Source organism: Triturus cristatus, chromosome 2_2 (assembly GCF_964204655.1).
Source record: "Triturus cristatus chromosome 2_2, aTriCri1.1, whole genome shotgun sequence".
In the NCBI taxonomy this organism is placed as follows: Eukaryota; Metazoa; Chordata; class Amphibia; order Caudata; family Salamandridae; genus Triturus; species Triturus cristatus.
In genome coordinates this window covers 277,776,947-277,797,242 of record NC_140582.1, presented here as the reverse complement: position 1 = coordinate 277,797,242, position 20,296 = coordinate 277,776,947, and positions in this window count along the sequence as shown.

Sequence of the window (20,296 nt, the reverse complement as noted above, 5' to 3'; positions counted from 1 at the left end):
AGCCTCCATTTTATCTATCGGGAATGGTTCCTGGGGTTGAACATTTCTGAAAAAGACTCCAATCCCATCATTGAGAGATCGGGGTGATAGTGACAGAAGTTATGTGTCCAAAACTGATTTTATTATCGCACACGATATTCACGATGATCCTGCAACTGCCAGCCCGGCCCCCGTGTACTGTTGTGGGGACGTAATGAGTACCGACATCCCGCAAATATTGGTGGGAATATAAAAAAAATATATCAGTGAATCATTAATATGCATTGTTATAGGGATATTTAGATCTTGATAAAAGTTTTTATAGAGTTATTTATATAGTGAGTTATCTACTGTGATGGTTAGAATTAATTATATAATTATAATTTTTTATGTGGTGGTGGCTACCTGCTTTTGCTTTCTGTTTTTGCGACGTAACCGCTGGCATCACGATTACCGACATCATTGTGATCTCCGGCCTCAATGCAAAAACAGAAAATAGGTTTTTGGAGATGGTTGTTCTAGAAATACACTAGAAAAGCATGAGTATGAAGTGTACAGTAATAAAACACTAGTGTGTAAATTACTGAACTATGTGTGCATATAGGTGTTTTCACTTTTTGGAAAAGGCGCAACCGTCATGGTTAACGGTGACGTCACATCATCCCTAATAACCGCAAAAACAGAAAATGGTCTGAAAGATGGTTTTTTAAGAAATTTAGTACAAAAATATGAGTTTAAACATGCTTTGAAAGAAGTATGTATATAGTAATATGTGTAGGGTAATGTTCAGAATGGATTTTTTTACATAATATTTTTGGATGTCTTGGTGGTGAATGAATATCAGCTTTTGTATTTCATTTTCACGATGTGTCTGCGGGGATCACGATTACCGACGTCATCGAGTTCTCTGGAATCACAGCAAAAAGATAAAATAGGTTTTAGAGATGCTTTATATAGAAAAACCTGACTTCAGAAAATAGTGTACGAAACCCCTAGTGTGTAAACTACTGTAATATGTTTGGATAATGTGTTTTAGACTTTATGGAAAAGGTGTGATCATCGCAGTAAATTATGTCATTGCAGCATCCCGAATAAACGCGATAATGGAAAATAGGTCTGAAAGATGGATTTTAAAGCGACTTAGTATAAAAATATGAGTTTAAACATGCTTTGAAAGAAGTATGTATATACTAGTATGTATAGTGCAATGTTCAGATGGTTTTTTTGTTACATATTGTTTTTGGGTGTGTTGCTAGTCATCGAATGTCTGCTTTTGTTTTCTGTTTTTGCAACATGTCACTGGGGATCGTGACATCATTCCCGAAGATCCCCAAAAACAAAAGGAATATTTTTTTTCAAAAAAACTTTACAAGATTTTAGGTAAATGGGTGGCTCTGGCAAGAGCCTTTGCTTTGGTTGTAGGTATATGGTTTCTATACATAAGAATGGATGCAGAATTTCCGGTTATTTAAAAACACCCTGTTGCTTTCATCTATAAAGTGCACTCTATCATTTCTATGAATTCCATGCATGTCAAAACACAGATTGTTTTTATAAATACAGTCCATGCAATGGTCTCTGAGGAATGCAGAAACAGTTTTATCAACATGCTTCCTGGCGTTGTCAATCTGTCAACAGAATTTATTTGACCACATCCATTTCTTAGTATTTAAAAAACCTTGGGAATTCACTGACACAAAGCTGGGCCTGAGATCTGGGTGTGCATGTGAGGGCATGGCCTGCACTATGAAACTAGCAACTGTCAGTTTCTGGTGAAGCTGCATTTAAACCAACTGCATTTACTTTGGAATAAATGAAGAACACACAAAATAGAAAAATATTCATTCATATTGATAACTATAATGTTCCTGGAACCTTTAGTTTTTTCAGTGAATATATATATATATATATATTCACTGAAAAAACCATAGGTTTCACACATGTTATAGTTAGCTGGACATTTCACTCGTACAAAACCATTGAAATTACCCCGTTATAGTTAGTTCAGCTAACTATAACTCGCGCGCCCGCAATCCACTGCTGATGACGTCACATGTTACATCACTCATGACATGGTCAGTGACATCACTCATGACATCACTGATGACATCTCAAATGACATCACTGATGACATCTCTGATGACATCATCCATTGAGTATGTGTTTCTGAAAAATTGTAATATGTTTAATATATATAGGGAAAGGCCTGTTGAAGAATGAGTGGGTGTACAAGTGTGTAAATGGATGATTTTCTGTGGTGTGTAACATGATTCTATAAGTGAGCCATTAAATGTATCTTACTGCAGACTAGTGACTAAACTGTGTAAATGTTTGTATGTATCTGTATGTTGGTGTATAAGCGGCTGCATGGTTTTGTGAATAGCTATATGAGTGTCTATATGAGTTATTGATTGCTTGTCTCAGTATCTGTATGGGTGCCTGAGTGTTTGTGTGGGTAGGGTGTGTGTGACTCTATGCATAGATGTGTGAGTGGGTGATTCTATGGGTGCATGGTTTTAAGAGTGCATCTGTGATGGACAGTATGGTTGAGTGAGTGTATGTATGGGTGTGTTAGGGGTTGAATCTATATCTCAGTGGTACATTTGTGACTAACTGCATATGTGAAAGGCAGTATATATGCGTGTAAGTGTATATAAGTGGGTAGATGTGAGAGTGTGTGATTGTGAGAGTGACTGTATGAATGAGTGTGTGCTTGTATCAATGATTCTATAAGAGTGTAAGAATGTGATACTATTTTTATGAGTAAGTGAACTTGAGTGTGTATAACTGCATAGGTGAGTAAATGGGAGTGTGATTATTTGCATGACTGAGTAGGTGTAAGAGTAGCTCTATGGATACTTGTTAGTGTGTTAGTGTCTATATAAGTGTATAAATGTATATGACAACCAATCAATAACCCATATAGACACTCATGTAGCTACTGACCAACCCATGCAGCGGCTTACACAAAAACAGACAGACTGATGCAGATATTCACACAGTTTAGTCACTAGCCCATGCATTCAGTATGACACATGTAATCATTCACTTAAACAGTCAGTCATGCACCTACTAAATCCTACATCCAAACACGTATACACTTATACACCCACTCATTCGTCTGCCAACAAAAACAGGTCAGAAAAAATAGGAGAAAGAAGATAAAACATTTCGGGATAATCCTGCAAAAGAGTCAGGCCCAGCATGATGCAAATAGAGACCATGTGCCCAATGCTAACCAAAAAAGACTGTTAAAAACACAAACTATTGACCTAGTCAATTTCTACATACAGAATGTTTAACTAATAAGAGATTAAAAACACATTCACACAAATGGCTAGGAACAGAAACCGATTTTCGGTCTTTTGCTGGCTTGCTCAGGCACAGCTTAAATGTAACAAAGAGAAATCAGAGGTCCTCTTGTATGCCGTTTTTCCAGCCAACTTTCGAGAGAGGTTATGGCCCCCCGGCTTTCCCTTGCCTAAAGCAATGGGTATTGCTGCAAAAAACCTGTGGGTCTGGTATAATGAGAATCTGTCCTTCTCTACCCAGGTTAAAAAGCTGGTTGGGTCCTGCTTCGGCACATTGAAAGCTTTAAGGAAGTTTCTACCCCTTCTTCCAAGACTGGCCAAAGAAACGGTTGTCCGTGCCTTGATTTTGTCTCGCTTTGATTATGCCAATGCTCTCTATGTGGGCATTTCTGGCAACCTCTTGAACAAACTACAGGTTATTCAAAATACCGCTGCCAGACTCCTGCTGGGTATATCTCATATAAAATTCAAAACCCTGGCCATTGCCCACAGGGCCCTATATGACCTGGGTCCTTCCTACCATCAGAAGAGGCTCGCCTTCTATATTCCTGCGAGACAGTTGCGGTCATCCTCCCAATTTTTGATGCTGACTCCTAGATTTAAATGCCAGAGGCTAGGTGGGAGTTCGTTTGTGTGTAAGGCTGCCCTGGAATGGAATGCCTTACCCTTGGCGCTACGTAGCACTCAAGAATCTGTGCTCTTTAAAAAAAAGTTAAAAACCCTTCTCTTTGAATAGTGCTTTGGCCTGTGGTTTCTTTTCTTAGTTCGCGCCGGGACACTCTGTCCAGTATCTGTGCACGCTAAAAATTGATTTAACATAACATAACATAACATAAACCAAATAAGACAAAAATGACAAAAATCCAACATGCACAACTCAATATATCACTTTAGGACAATCTACTGTAAAAACATAGCTCTTAGACGACAATAGCTCCAACCAGGGCTACCTCGATGTCATGACAGGCATGAATTCACACAACAGCGAAGTCCGCGAGGTGGGCTGGCTGGCCATGGAGTCATGCGGACCCCCTAGTAACAGTACTTTGGAAAATGATGAAGTCAAAAAGACATTGCACAGCATCAGAGAGGTGAGGCGTTGATGGGCCAAGGTGGTTTTGGTTCCTTAGTGCCATAGAGGAGGCGAAACATTGAGTCCTTGCTGAGCAGGGGAGGTGAGTCAGCATCGGCAGTGAGGCATCTGTACCATATGACTGCAGTGTAGATGAGTTCAGAATGTCACCCATTTTGGTTATCGGCTTCACGATGATGCAATGGAGACTCTGGCTACAACAGGCATCGGTGTGGAGAGGTCAGGGCTGGGGTGTAAATGGGGGCAGAGCATCCTGCAATCCTCCAGCGGCGCCTTTGGCTCTGATGCAGGCGGCACCCTCGATGACGATATTGGAGTCAATAAAATGAATGGTGTCAGTAATACCAGGGTTGTGGTGCGAGTCGGGACAGTGCTTTGTGCACTCCACGAGCGGCGTCGCTGATGGTGTGATGTTGCTTTTCTTGTGTTGCAGCACCACCTACATGATTTCAAAGGCCCAGGAACTGAAATTGGCACTACTTGGCAATCAGAACTCAGAGCAGGTAATCGAAGTGCTGTAGATTACATATTTGACGGCCCTGAGACTTCGAACAGGAGGCAAGCACAGAAACCCTTGGAGAACTTTGAAAAGCAGAATTAAAAAAAACAAGTCCAATTCTTTCTCTGCTCACAAACAGAAGCAGCAGTTGCATGCCAACCTAGCAAAGCTACACAGGAAAGAGGCAATACTCCTCCTGACAGCTCTTCAGTTCATCCTCTTGGCAGAGTCCGCAGTCCAGAAGTGCGGGTTATAGTTCCAATATTTATACCCCTTTTGGCCTTTGAAGTAGGCATACTTCAAAGGATAGTCTTTGTAGTGCACAGGTCCTGCCTAGCCCTGTCCTGGCTCCAGACACACTACTGGGGGGGGGGGGGGGTGGACACAGCATTGTGTGAGAACAGACGCAGCCCTTCTCAGGTGTCAGGGACAACTCCTCCCACCACTCCAGCTCAGGAAGGCCCATCAGCCTGGTAATTGGCAATCAAGATATGCAGGGTACACCTCAGCTCCCTTTGTGACTGTCTAGAGTGAAGGCAAAAATAGCCCAATTGTCAGTTTAAACCATACGTTGATTCCATAGGCAGGCAGAGGCACAGAATGGTAAAGCAAGAAAATGGCCACTTTTTAAAAGGGTATTTTCAAAAATTCAATTTAAAAAGCAACTTCACTAAAATATCTGTTTTAACATTGTAGTTCAGAGACCAAAAAACTCCAAATCTCTACCTCTTCCCTATTGTAAGTTACACTTGTGAGAGGTTACAAGGCAGATCCAATGATAACCTATTGGAGAGAGTCCTTGAAATAGTGAAAAATGAAATCAGAAGTATTTTACTATCAGGACATGTAAAACACACCAGTACATGTCCTACCTTCTGAAAACTCTGTACCCTGCCCATGGGGCTACCTTGGGCCTACATTAGGGGTGCCTTACATGTCGTAAAAGGGAGAGTTTGGTCCTGGCAAGGGGGTGCACTGACGGGTTTTCATGGCTACTCATGTGGGTGGCACAATCAGTGCTAGTAGCATTTGTTTTGCAGGCCCTGGGCAAAAACAGAGCACTTTTCTAGGGGCTTACCAGTAAATCAAATGTGCTGATCGTGGACAAACAATTACCAATACAATTTAGAAAGAGAACATATACACTTTAGCAATGATCAGCAGTGGTAAAGTGCCCAGATTCCTAGTGCCAACAAAAACAGGTCAGAAAACATAGGAGAAAGAAGGTAAAACGTTTCGGGATAATCCTGCAAAAGAGTCAGGCCCAGCATGATGCAAATAGAGACCATGTGCCCAATGCTAACCAAAAAAGACTGTTAAAATCACAAACTACTGACCTAGTCAATTACTACATACAGACTGTTTAACTAATAAGAGATTAAAAACACATTCACACAAATGGCTAGGACCAGAAACCGATTTTTTTCTTATCAGCTCTAATTATCTTATAAATTGGTAGTCTCAAAAACTTTGCATATATGAATTGGAATTAATTCTGTTTGGAGGAATAAAGGTCTAATGTATCTGTATTCCGGGGAACAAATTAGATATTGCAAATAATTTACTTTGGTTTCATATTGTTTTCAAAAGAACGTAAACCAAAGTCCGAAAAATACATTTTTATTTTATAGAGTAAAGAATCAATTGGATGCTCTAGTTATTCATTTGTAAATGAAATTGTTGGATATTGGTGTTATGTCAGTCCTTTTATTAAATGCCAGTCAGAAAAGATACTTTTTAGAATTTTCAAGTGAAAATAATTTTATAGGACTGAGTTATTTTTATCGTTGTTGTCTTATTGCTTTAATACATTTATATGAAACTATGCCTTGAAAGTATACAAATGAATAAATGCATAAATATATAAATAAATAACCTTTCATACAATATTACTATACTCCAACCTTTTAACATTGTGGCCATATGCCTTTTCACCATGTGCGACGTTCACTAGAAAAACAGTTGTAGTCTCTTTTCTAAGCCAACTAGATTTATCTACCAGCGGTTAATTTGTGACTTTTTAAGCCAGTGTTTACTTGTCTCAGGATGACGATATCATGAAAAACACTTGGTGCAAGAGTGACGCAATCCTTAAGTCATATTTTTGAAGCCACGCCAAGCTACTTTGTGTGGCTTTGAATGGCCTAAAAAATCTGGAGTAATGCAACGCAGAGCAAATAGCAAGAAAAGAGTACTATGGGGGTTGCGTGGGTATTCCTACTCAACTCCCAGGGTTGTTGACACATTTCTAGATTTACAAAACCTGATAAACTTGGGAATGCACCAAAAATATGTCTATTTTTTTTTTTTCAAACTGACCGAAGAGCACATAGTTTGGTTCATAAACATATTTACTGGTTGTAAATCAGGAAATGGTACACCTGCGCCTTTGTTGTTAGAAGATTAAGCCTCAAGAAATAAGGATAGCACTCAATCCTCAAAAATAACGCATGATTGCAATTGCAACAAATCAGCAATGCAAATGTCTGTCACACGTGTACCTCCTGGAGGTAAGTGCTATCACAGCTTTTTCTTTAATCTATAATGATTGTCTCTGAAGTGATTATACAATTCAGTTCCCGCACTTCACCTTTACTTTGCAGGCTTATAAGTGTATTTCCCGACACCAAATTACCTCAAGATTCAATCTAAAGTTTTAGATTTGTAAAAGACAAAGAAAGTATTTCAATACAAAACTAGAAATATTACAGATAAAAAAATGACAAGTATAAACTTTAATGTTCCAAGGAGTGCCTTGAAATAGAAAAAAACAAATTCTAGAACACCTTTGTGTAGAACTGCAACCAAGAGAAAAACACATAAATAAGATAAGAAAAAAAGGTCAGGATGCAGCTGCTGATCAAGCCACACATTTCCAGTCAAAGTTACTAGTCACGGAGCCTCTGCCCGGACAACAGGTTCATTGAGGGTCCAGCAACTTTGCGCAAGTGTACATGGTCCTGGCCCTCGGCTGAGCTCCATGCTGAGTTGTTCGCTATAATCAGGTGTACAACCCGAGAGGAAACACCTCTTGCACATATAAGCACCGTAGCGTGTGCTTTACACACAGGGCACTGACAAACTCATAACAACCCCTGTAACACCCCACACATATAAGGTCCTGACGAAAGCCAGTAGAAGAAAAGGCCTGGCTGAAACTAGTTGACCGCACTGGACGTCAGAGGCCATAAGCCTACCGTGCACGTCCGATAGCCTTTGTTTTTATTGACTGCCTGGGGCCCACCATTAAAACAGTATTTGGGACACCCAGGAGAGTATTTTAAACCTCACTCAGAGCACACCTACAGCACACTCACATACCAAAAAAACCCCGCTCCGCAATAATCTGGCGTCGAAGCACACCTGAGGTACACTCGGAACCTCGGGTGAGGCCCAATGATGAAGCATGCCACCAACTAGGTTGGTGGGTGAGGGCCTTCCTAAAAACCTAATGGTTTTCCCCCACCCGCAGACATACAAACAATTTAAACAAGAGCTAGTTCTCATTGATTATTAACATAAAGTTACTAGTTGGCAGTGTTTAGCAGGGCCTATACCCATAACATTCAGATACAAGCAAGTTGCAGTGGTTATCTCTGAATGGGAAGAGTCAATTTAGGGGATATTTACTCAAGCTCAAGTGTTACTAGAAAGTATTTAATTGAAAGGCAGGGGGACCACTAGCTTCAATTATCTATGGCCAAACAGTTACTGATAGTTTTGACCTCATTAAGGTTCTAGTTTTGTTCATCTATAGAACTTATAAAATACATAAAAATCGAACACAATCGCTAAAACCTGTACCACTGCACTCAATCTACTTCAGAGTCGAGTGCTGACAATTATGTCACAAAAAGGACTCAAAGTACTAATTTACCCCAAACGTTTATTTTTTATTTTTTATTAAGCTCAAAAGAAGACCAACCATAGCGAGAATCGAAATGAAATAAGGTGTTCACTGAAGCAAGCAACCCAGTTTTCAAAAGATGTGTAATGATGATTCCATTTTAAAGTTTAGGTCAAATATAATCCAAGATATTTAGATGAGTCAGTTTGTTCAAGACTGGTTTTATTTAATTGCCATAGAAAAGGCTTAGGGCCTTATTATGAGTTTGGTAGTGAGGGAGCGGGTCTGCCCTGCTTCGCCAAACCTGTGTATGAACCGCCTTCCAAATCAGGAGTTTTCTCCTGGACTGGCAGCCAGTTCTTTGCATTCCCAGGGCACTGCAATGGGAACATCAAAAACGTACCTGCACGGCATGGACTGCTGCACTTCAGGCCGTGCAGGTACGGTGGTGCATGCACACAAAACAGGAGGCACCAGGGAGCCCAGTAGAGCCCCTTTTTTTCCCTCTACGCCATGATTTTCATGGCGGGCTCACCACCATGACAACCACGGTGGAGAGGAAACTCATAATATGCTTTAAGGGACCGCAGAGGTCCCACCAAGCATATTGCAGCCTCAGGGCCACTGCACAACTGCCAGGAAACAACGGTTTCCTGGCAGTTGCGGTGGTTCCAGGGTGGTCCTACTACCCTCGTCGGAATAGGGCGGTCACGAGATCCCCACTGTGAGGCTTCTTGTATGTGGGCTGCCAGATTCATATTAAGATCCTTCGTCTTTCATGAAAAAATCTATCTTTTGGTTGTTTCAACATTTAGGGGCAGATTTACAAGCCCCTAGTGCCACTTTTGCATCACTTTTAACATGGGAAAAGTGATGCAAAGTGGTGCAAGGGGCTTGTAAATCTGCCCCGTAGTGTGTCCCCATTGTCACAATACTGATTTAATGCTGTGATTTTATGCTGAAGCCTAATTGGTGTCTAAACCATATTTACTAGGCCATTTCTATATTTCAAACAAGCTAAATGCTTAGATCCAATTTTAGTTGAGAAGGAATGTGTTGAAGAAATTTACTTTGGGAGATCCGAAAGTAATAAACTAATAAAGGTGTCAAGAAACATCTCTGTTTAGCCCATGTTTACTTACTATGTTGCCTGTTTGTTTGTATCTTCTATCACAACTGACCTGTGCTTACTTATCTATACTTAAGATCTGGAGACTAACAGGGAAACCCTTTAACATACTAAAAAGTTTTAACAGCAAAGAACAATCTAACATGTCAAAAGCTGTTTGAAATCCATAGAACAGAAGCACGTTTTCCTTGACACTTTGATTTTCAATCCAAAGACCTTTCCTATTCCTTGAATTGAATTGAAGGGAATTTATATTGCGCAAAACAATAACCCGCAGGTATCAAGGCGCCTATTAAAGAGGTAAAAATATCAGTTTCAAGAAAACCATGCAACAAATTACCACTGTCTTGTTTAATACAAACAGTGGTCTGTTGTTGCATGGTTTTCTTGAAAACCCCCTTCCTTACTCACAAGGAATAATTCCTCCAGCTGCAAACCAGAGTTCCAATGCTTTAAAACAACCTTGATAGATCTTTGGAATAGAATAAAACAATTATATAAATCTATATTTAGCAAGGTTGTTACGAGCTCCCTTTTTTTAGAGATTGACTTACTCATGCCTTTTCTCTTTGAGTCTGAAATAATTCATTAAGGCACCATCCATCCACAAAAGGATGTTAGAATGGGCCTATTGAGGCTTGAGGAGGGGAACCTATGCACCCCTTGCTTTTTTAGGATATAGGCCCTGTCAGGTGAGATCCCCAGGGCCTATTGCACCATACCCCCCTTTTCTTTTGATGGTAGCCCTGGGGGTGAGGTACCCAGGGCCTTCCTCATGGAAAGAAGCTTTTCCAATGCTTCCCTGGGACCATGGCCCACCCCAGGGGGTATTTTATTGAATTAGAATGGGAGACTCATAAATCTTCTGTAAATTCACAGCAAATTTAATTTAAAAAAAAATAAAAAAAATAGGTTTTGGCCCCAGGCACGGCCACCAGGCTTACGGGACAGGGTATTCCTACTGTGAGCCTCTTATGCATTTTTTATCTTTTTTCTAGGAATTTGGACTGATTGCCGGCAGGGAAACAGAACAGAAGTCAGCTCCCAGCCAGTGGGGGTATGTTTAAATCTACTGCTGGCTGGGGGCAGACTTGCACGCCTGCTACCATCTGGTGGCAGATTTAAAAATGATCTTGTCAGGCAGGATCAAACATATGTTTCCCTGCCTGCGCTGATGCGGGCAGCGAAACTACTGGGTCCCGAGGGTGGGCTCCCCAAAACACAGTCAGTGAGCCAGCCACTCGCCGCCCCCTTAAAACTGAGTTTTGGTTCCCACGGTTGGGGTCCCCACGCCCTACAAATTGATGCAACAACTGTGGATTGTTTTTTAGAAGAAAAACTGTGTTTGGAATCAGTGGTTATTTGATATACAGTCAGACTTTCAAGAATAGTACAATTTATTTACTAATTTAAGAATAAAGAGTGACTAGATCTAAAAATGCATAGAATTCCTGGCCTCTCTCCACTGACCAGTGGGTCGGAGAGCAGATGCTGATGCTCCAAGTTGGCCGGTGGCTTACTATAACTGGTACAGGGTAGGATGTTTGCTCTTCTCCTGCCACCGGTAAAGTGCATATGGGCAAAGGTTAATTTAGTCTCCATATCAGCATGCTATTTTTAATAGCTGACATGCAGAAGGTGGGGCGATAGGTACTCTGCTCTTCTCCTGCTATCAGTAATGTGCACACATGGAGAACAAAAGTCAATTAAAAACAGGCATATGTTGAAAAATGGGGCATGATTGCTATTATTGCGCATCACATACCTCTGTGGTGGCCATATACTTTTCCTTGTCATTGGGTTTATAGTACTAAGTGTAATGCATGTGCAAGCTGTGCATAATCAAAAATGGCATAACACTGTTGCTGTTTTAGTGGTTTCCTTCTAGTGCATGGTTTATGGATTTTCCTTTGTGTTGAGAGTTTGTGTCATAGTTTGTATAACTCATTTGCAGGCTTGTAGAGATGCATTCTTCATACTTCTGTTGTGTGTTTGAGGCAAGGTGTGTGTAAGTCATAGGCAGGCTCAAGTAGTCACATGCTTTGTTAATTGGCTTTGGTATGACGAGTGTTGTTGTGACTGGGTTTTCATGTGTCTTCTTTATTCTGTCAGCTTTCTCCAGTAAAGGTCATGTACTGTGTATCAGGCCATGTAGAATGCATGTGTGCAGATGATTCCTCAAATTAATTGCAGAAAGCTCAGTATTGTGTGGGCAGAGATGAAAACAACATTCTGTAGGTGAAGTACTGTAGATGTAGCTTAACTTGAATAAACATTCTTAACCCCTTCGGTGCTCATGACGGAACGGTTCCGTCATGAGCCACGGTTGAGCTGTGCTCATGACGGAACCGTTCCGTCATGACCACGCCCGCGCAAGATTCCGTCAGCACAGCGGCGGAATCTGCGCAGCATGGAAGGGGTTAATCTCAGATCTGCATGTATGCAATCCATCATCTTAACAGACACACGGAGTAAATAGTAAATTGATATGATTAAAAAACACAGAAGATACCAACATGCACCTTTTAACCAATAACACAAAACTCATGGCACTTGCATATTGTAGCAATTGAGAAAAGTGACACTCAAAAGGCCAGATAGCACAAGGCAAGAACATGACACATAATGCTACTGAAACAAAAGTTTAAGAACACAGTCAAATTGGTCAATAAAAGTTAGAAAGCCATCTCTTTTCTTGGCAGATGCAGCGTTAAGGACATCGCACAACCAGAAGACAACAATTGGAAGGCTAAGGAAAGGAAAACATTTACGTACACACAAAGCAACTCACAAAAAAAGCCAGTAAACAAGCATGGTAGTTTTATATAACGCAAACTTGACATTTGAATGCTTTACATGAGCGCAAGAATATATTACACAAGGTAAGACATTTGTTTTTAAACACAGAAGATTTACGGCCTTATTCTCAAGGAGCTATCGCCGAGTTATCGGCACCTTAACGCTGCCAAATTTGCAATAAACTTACCACCCCATTCACAAGCTGGTGCAAACAGCCCATATCACCAGTTTTCCGGTGATAGCAGCCGCAAAAAATATCGCCAAGGATGACCCCGGCAACTATCGCTAATGAGATGCGGAGTAGGCGTTCCCGAGCAAAAAGCCGCGACAACACCACACCACAACATTCTCAACGACCAGCCTGATCTGCGATAAGAACACAAAACATGCGGTAAGGCAGGAAACTAACACCTGCTCCGACCTGGTGCAAATTCGGACTACAACCTGCACCACAAAAGAGAGCCCAGTCCAGAGCCACACCTGAAGAACAACAGATGCCACGGAGCCACAGAACATGCATCCCAGAGCCCCAAGAGGGCAACAACACTCACCACCATCACCCCGAGTACCTCACCTACCCCCCCGGGGCCCCACTCTGGGCACTCCCACCTACCCACGGACAAAGATATGTCACATCAACCACACGGAATCATATACCAAATAACCTGCATGATGTCGCACGATGACATCTGGTGACATGCATGTGTCGTAACAAAAATGGGCATTACACATTTACCTTTGAAGCGACAAATGAAAATGTATTAAAACAAACACAGAACAGAAATGAAGAAACATGTCGGCTCCCCTTGGGACAATCCGTAGGTCACAGCCTGAAAGACAGAAATCATGATGAGAAGGTGTGTCTTGCGCACATCAAAGGACAGAGAGAGAGTGAAGGAGAGACAGAGGGAAGGAGAGAGAGAGAGAGCGAAGGAGAGGGAGCGAGAGAAAGACGGACAGAGAGGGGGAGCGAGAGAAAGACGGACAGAGAGGGGCAGTGAGAGAAAGACGGACAGAGAGGGGGAGTGAGAGATAGACAGACAGAGAGGGATATACAAGCAGATAGGGGGAGAGAGAGTTGGAGAAAAGAAGAGAGAGACATGGAGAGAGAGTGCCATCACTGCGCACCCAAGCCACACTGCCCACCTGCTGCCACAGGTGTGTCTCCAACCACGTGCCGGAATGTAGTGCAGTTCAGTAGGTCCCACATCTGAGACAGACCCTCCATCTGAAACAGAGTGCAGATACCTGAATGGCAAAGTACATACAATTGCACAAGACATCATTGCCTGACTGCCCCTGCGCACCCAGACACCTGCACACCAGCCCTCCCGCCACCCAGCAGTGCATGCCCGCTCCTGCGCACCCAGGCCTCACTGCTCACCTTCTGACACTGGCGTGTAGAAAAGAGGGCCCACCATGTGCCGCTGCAAGCCTCAAGACTGGGGCCTGCAGACATGGCACCCTCCACATCATGTAGCCCGGCTCCGCAGGCCACCAAGTCTCACATTTGGTGCTGGGTCTTGATTACTCCATGGCAGAGGACATACAAGTTCACCCGGCCTCATCGCAACCTGCACACCCGCTCAGCCTCATAGGTGCCACTAACTCTGTGATCCAGGAGGTGACGCCATGTATCGGGTGCCACCAAGTCTGTGCCCCCACAGTCATGGACCCTCTATGATTGGGTATTGTGATGCAGACTCCATTATGTCCCCTCCGGGCCTGCGGAATGTGATGTCGCAGGCCCCTGGGCCCCCATGCCTACATGCACACCACATGGATATACCCCGAGAGAGTTTGGAAATGGCATCGTGCAGGAGCGCCTGGCCCTTTTTATTGGCTGGGTCACATGTGCTGAAACGCATGTGCTGGATGGGTGTGAGGGAGTGGTGGCATGCTGACAACTAGACCTGTGAGCAGCAGATCACTACAGGGGAGTCCTGGCACATGTGGCCTTGTCCCCCCCTGGAGCATAAGCGTAGTGGGCTGGCCTGGCGTATGCCACTCCAGTGTAAGGTTTTGAACAATGACCCTGGGGCTCTGTGCGTGGTTCCGTACGGGGCTCGACAAGGAAGTAACAAATGCGTATGTCGCTGTTGTTGCCTCGGTGCCACCTGGACGACAATCAACAATGTGTCAACCTGGGACCCAAGTCCAATGACATGAGCCACATGGACGTAAGAGGAATTCACTGACCCTACATACATCCATTCTACCACACTCGAAAGACCATAGAGACAACACATCTGTGTGATTCGGAATGTTTAATGCACATTCAGTGGAGTGGTGCATCTGGAGCAGTACAGGGCCATGCAAACCCCACTTTCAAATGTTGGCCAGTGGAGGGCCAGCCAGAGTCATTCAGGGAATGGCCAGTCCAAAGGAAGTGAAAGAGTTCAGTCCGCAGTCTGATAGCAGTGTAATTGGCGATCAAACAGGTTATGGTCGAGTTCCAAGGTGAGTGTCGCAGAGTGTATCGGGGGACAGTGGAAGGTGACGGTGCAGAGGGCAGAACTAAACCGAAACCAGCCATGATTCGGAAATGGATGCTACCACTTCCTTCTGACCAGGAAGGCAGATTATTCAGCATCTTCGTCCTCTGCTGTTTCATGTGCCTCAAGTGTGGGTGGTGCTGGCCTTTCTCCAGCACTGTGTGGGAGTGACACCTCAGGGGCCGGAGGTGGAATGTCTGCCGCACTGTGTGGCACTGACACTTCAGGGGGCGGAGATGTGGATGTAGTGGTAGCAGCAGCATGCATCAGCGCCAGGCCTTGTGGCTGAAATATCAGAATCACGAAGAACTAGCCATTGTTCAAAAGATTATAGTGTGTTTCAGCGTATGAATTTTTTTTTGTTTTTCAAGCTAGGGACAAAACTTTTGCTTTTTATGAAGGCCCTCACCCACCAACCTAGTTGGTAGCATGCTTCATCTTTGGGCCCCACCCAAGGCACCGAGTGTGCCTCGGGTGAGCTGCGATTACTGTTTACAGCGGAGCGGTGTTTTGGTGAAGTTAGTGTGTTGTGATGGTGTTATGAGTGTAAGTTAAAAAACTATCCTAAGGGTCCCAGTGTCCACAAGGGTTCGTTTTATAATGGGCCCTTGGCAGTGTTAAAAGAAAGGCGGCGGTTGTGAGTAAAGGTAATTATGAGCTCCCACATCCAGTATGGTCAACATGTTTCAGCAGGCCTCATGTTAAAACTGGCTTTCATCAGGACCTTCATGTGAAGAGTGAGAATAAAAGTTGGTCTATCAGGTGTATATAGCCAACTAAGTGACGCACTCGCTAAGGTGCGATATGGGTAAGAGGATGGTTTCCTCTAGTTTCACACCTGTAAGTGTAAAACAAACAAACAAACAAAACACACACGTATAGGAATTCAGTTTCAGAGAAAATTATGTTCAGCAAGTGTGACTATAATCGGAGAAATAACGGTGGTGTTTATGCTGAACGTATCTGAGTGTGATGCATAGTGTCCCTGTAGATAATATGCGTTACAATGCTAGAAGATTATTAGTGAGACAAAATATTTGTGACATTTGGGGTAAATAGTAAGGGTTCTTTCTCTCAAGTTGTAAGAGAGAAACTCCATGAGTCCCGGAAAGGGGTCCGACTTGTAGTCAAACACTGAAATTATCGTGGAGACAAAAGACGGACATTCAAAGCGCAACCCTTGTTGCAGGTACTGGAGTGTTGTCCTTGCTGGTAAAGGACTAGCCCGTAAATAGCCCCCGTTGTTTTACTTAATTCGTCAAAGCTCGCTACCCTCCATGCAACCTACTTGGCCGGCGTCAGGACTCTGATGATCACGGTCCCTGGACAGGTGGGGTATAAGTAGTCTTCTTTTCCACAGGTCCGAGCACTTGCAAGGTCGTGGTAAGCAGCGTCTGTGAGGGTAATTCACATAAAAGACAGACACAGCGCTACATGTGTAGCGTGATGCTAAGACCCAGGGGCGTTTTTGCAATTGCCTGACTAGATCAACAAATAGAAGTAGATGTAAAGGTTTACGTGTTTTTTGGTGCATAGCTGGTTAACGCAAGCCGCGCGAGAGTGGCTGATATGATAGAGGAAATTGTGGGAAAATATCCTGTGGGACATCTAAGTTCGTCTATCTTGATGCCAAAAATTTAAATTAAAAAGAGAGAGACTATGTGCCACGAATTAATAGTATGAGAATAAGCACTTATAGGATAATGTTTATCACCGGTGTCAGAGGTTCATATGTGGGTAACAAGTATAGTTACCCTGGTGTTCGTGTCTCACTGGGGCACTGCCTTGAATATTTGAGTGTCTTATGGAATGGCGAACCATGAGGATGTGGTCCTATTGTCCCCCCTTGTGGGGCCACACTCAAGGCGGACAGACCTAACATGAGTTAGGTTTTTGGGGGGCTAGGTTGTTGGGGTGTGCAATGGTTCGTGGATTGGAAGTGTTCAGAACATGTATTAGTTACTGAGGCTGTGCCATGGGATATTATCATTGAGTCCTTGGGTATGAGTGGACAGGCGTTATATCCAACGCTGTTCTTTGTTCAATAGAAATTTGTCATTGTTGGCATTTTGATGAATGATATGTTCTATCACGGTCCAAGACATATCATTGGGAGTGTGGCCTTTCAGTATGCAAAGATCCATGAGTTTGCTGGTATTCTTTTTACATCTGATTGTGCTGCGATGTTCCACGATCCTAGTCCTCACCTTACGTGTTTTCATGCCCACGTAGAAGAGTTTGCAGGGGAATTCAATCAGGTATATTACGTTGGTTGAGTTGCAATTAGTGTGTTTCAGTTGGTGCCATGTTTTGCCATGCTCCAGATTCAGTGTCTTAGTAGGTTTTGTCAGGTGGCAGACACTACAGTCACTGCACGGGTATTGGCCTACCACATTGGGTAGTCCCAATGCTTTCAGGACTGTGTTGGTAGAGGTGTTCTGATTGATGATGGGGCGGGTGGCTACCAAACGGTCTTTGAGCTTGCCTTCTTATATGCAAAAAGGGGTGGGTCCCAGTTACGCACCCCTGTGTTTATGATGCGCCAGTTCTTCCGTGCTATCTCCACTACTTTGTTGGAAGCCTCATTGTAGGTTGTAACACAGGTGAGCGGTGCTGGATTATCGCTCCATATGTTATCCTCAAGGAGTGCGACCCTGTTCTGATTCCTAGCTCGTTTCCTGGTGTTTTGGATGGTTTTATTGGGGCAGCCTAGCTCTCGTAGTTTGGTAGCAAGGTCTACTGATTGTCTGTGGTAATAAGAGATCTGGCTACAGTTCGGCCTTATGCGGAGAAATTGGCCAAATGGTAAATTCTCTCTGAGTGGTCGAGGATGGAAACTGTCAAACTGCAGCAGTGAGTTTCTGCCAGTGGGTTTGCAGTAAGTTGAGGTTTTAAGTGTTACTGCTTCCACCTTAATGGTGGTGTCCAGAAAGGATATGCTTTGTGCAGTAGCAGTGCTGGTGAATCGGAGGTAAGGGTCGTGGTCGTTCACCCAGTCAAGAAAAGGGGTCAATGACTCCGGTGGCCCAGCCCAGATCATGAGGATGTCGTCAATGTAACAACGCCATAACATGATGTTGTTGGTGTATGGGTTAGATGTTGGGAGAATGTGTTCCTTCTCAAAATAGTATAAAAAAAGCTCGGCCACGCTGGGGGCAAAAATGCTGCCCATGGACGTGCCGTTCATCAAAAGGTAGAACTCGCCTTCGAACTTGAAGTAGTTCTCCTTCAGAGCAAGGGTCGCACACTGTAAGATGAATTCCCTAGGGGTGGTGTATTCCCAGGTGGTCTCCATCAACATGTCACGGAGAACCTTCAGTGTGGCATCCTGGTGGATGCTAATGTAGAGGCTCTCAATGTCCAGCCCCACTAGGAGTTGTGAGGTAGGGTCATAGCTCATATCTTTAATGAGGGCAAGCAGGTGTTTGGTGTCCCTAATGTAAGTTGGCGCCTTTTGAACCTTAGGCTTCAGGAAGAAGTCACAGCACCAGGAAAGTGGCTCTAAAAGGGAATTGATTCCTGAGAAGATGGGAAGTCCAGGAGGAGGTCTTGTCACTTTATGGATCTTTGGTACTGTGTAAAAGTAAGGGTCTTTGGCTTTCCTGGTACTGAGGAAATCTGCCTCCTAAGCAGCGCACTGCTGTGAGAGACTAACAAACACTATATACTACAACAACCCTAATATGGCAGAAAACCCGGGTTTTACTTTCACGGACGATGACGTCAGTGAAATCCTCACTGACCCCTCCTTTCTAGCAAATATTAACATATCTCAGACCATAGCCCAAACTACAGACTGGGATGTGCCACTGGAAGAGTCTAATAAAGAGAAGACAGAATGCAAAGAGTACCTCACGCAATCTAAAATTACTAAGTTTCAAAAGGAAACTTTCCCGGTACTGTGACTTGTTCCTGCTGCTAGTCTTTCCTATGCTAACTCTTCCCAATGCATTGATAATGGTGATTTATAGGTTTTTGTCCTTCACAGAATATGTGCACACTCCTCCATTTTCCACTTATAGGTAATGACAAAGGCTTTGCATTATCAAGTCATTTTACACTGGTTTATTATGCCTATTTGATAATATACTACATTTACTTATGAGTTGTCTCCAGGCTTTACCATTTGTAGCAGTTACCGAATGAGCAGCCAGAAATTGCATTAACTGTTCAGGTGTATAAATGCTTTCTGGAGCTCTTTAAGTTGTCTTTCTCTTTTCACACACTGTAGTTTATATACGTGTCCAGGGCCGGACGGACCGTAGCGGGCACCGGGCATTTCCCCGGTGGGCCGCCAGGGTTGGGCCGGTTTTAGGCCCCTCTGGGGTCGTTTTTATTACCGGGGCTGGCAACATCGCCCCCCTGTGACAAAATCGGCTGAAACCGGCGCCTGCTCGGCCGCACCCCCTCATCCCCCCAGGGGGACCGTGGAGCAGTTTGCTAGGGCCGGTTTCGGGTCCCATTCCGGCCCTATATGTGTCCCTGCTACAGGCAGTCAAATGGTGGAAACATCAGTAGAGAACTGATATTATCCGGAGTAAAATATTTTAAATAAATGCCAGTTTACACATATTTTCAGAGTATTTCGTGTGTGCTGAAGTCACCAACCAGTTTGTAATTTCTGATCTTTTGTTCGTAATGAAGGCATTGATACATTGAGAGGGCAGGTCCAAGCGGGACAGTGTAGAAAAATGTTGTTTTTAAAGCCCTGAGTGGATTGTCAAGTCCCAGGGACTGTGGCAATTTGTTGTGCCCTGCAGGGAAGGAAAGGACACACCAAGCCCAAGGAATTGCTAACAGTTTATATTGCTCTTAGCATTGGATCGAATTATAAAAAAGGTCCCAGTTTTACTAGTCCAGCACACCGCAGAGCAACTGTTGCCTGCGCTGCCCAAATTCACAACAAAACACCTGTTACAGTTTCAGTGACCCTTTATCAGATCAACATAAACCAGTTTCCCTCTGTCCACCCCTAGCTCTTCCCATGATGGAAACAACAGCTATGGAACAAGCCTCAAAAACACCTAGAAGATTGCAGCAATAAATTACATTTGGCCCAGGATATTATACCTAAAGAAACAAGTTAGATGTACACACTCAAAAACACCAACAAATGAAAAGCAGAGGGCCTGCAATCGGCCCAA